Genomic DNA, 1,287 nt, shown 5'->3' on the forward strand with positions numbered 1-1,287 from the left:
TCGCAACAGACTGATGTATGCTTGTTGTATACAAAGGGTGTGATACATCTTGCCCCAATGCATTTCCAATGGGAGTCACATGGTTTGACACAACATTTGTGTTGTATGAGGGGGAAGGGGGCAGTCGAAACACAGCCGAAAGCCATACAACAGCTTGTAGTCCAAAATGTTGTATCAAACCATGTGACTTCCATTGGAAATGCATTGGGGCGGCCATGACACTTACATCTTGCTTACATCTAACATGCATCAATGTTGTATGCTAGATCGTGAAAGGTGTGAATGAGGCCTCAGAGACAAATATACTTTTACTCTGCTACGATTATTTGAAAATTATAGGTACTAGTTACTTTATAGATTTGCATTATTATTACAAAATAATACATACTAACATTAACCACTTAAGCCCTATATATACATTTTGGGCATTTGAAAATAGCCGATCGGCTTATTTGAAATGATAACTTGTGTATGGGACGTTCTGCATAATGAGTACTTTTGGTACTTTTAAGTACATTTTGATACTGAAGTCATTTTTTTATTCTGGACTTTGACTTGTAACAGAGTACTTCTACATTGCAGCTTTGATACTTTTACTTAAGTAACTTTTCCCACCACTTAAAGCTCAGGTTCATAGTACCTGTTCCATTTGGCCTAAATGGGCCTAAATGGGTTAAAGCTCAGGTGCATAGTACCTGTTCCATTTGGCCTAAATGGGTTAAAGCTCAGGTGCATAGTACCTGTTCCATTTGGCCTAAATGGGTTAAAGCTCAGGTTCATAGTACCTGTTCCATTTGGCCTAAATGGGTTAAAGCTCAGGTTCATAGTACCTGTTCCATTTGGCCTAAATGGGTTAAAGCTCAGGTTCATAGTACCTGTTCCATTTGGCCTAAATGGGCCTAAATGGGTTAAAGCTCAGGTGCATAGTACCTGTTCCATTTGGCCTAAATGGGTTAAAGCTCAGGTTCATAGTACCTGTTCCATTTGGCCTAAATGGGTTAAAGCTCAGGTGCATAGTACCTGTTCCATTTGGCCTAAATGGGTTAAAGCTCAGGTTCATAGTACCTGTTCCATTTGGCCTAAATGGGTTAAAGCTCAGGTGCATAGTACCTGTTCCATTTGGCCTAAATGGGTTAAAGCTCAGGTGCATAGTACCTGTTCCATTTGGCCTAAATGGGTTAAAGCTCAGGTTCATAGTACCTGTTCCATTTGGCCTAAATGGGTTAAAGCTCAGGTTCATAGTACCTGTTCCATTTGGCCTAAATGGGTTAAAGCTCAGGTTCATAG

This window comes from Protomyctophum bolini (assembly GCF_963924005.1).
Source record: "Protomyctophum bolini genome assembly, chromosome: 17".
NCBI classification, from domain to species: Eukaryota; Metazoa; Chordata; class Actinopteri; order Myctophiformes; family Myctophidae; genus Protomyctophum; species Protomyctophum bolini.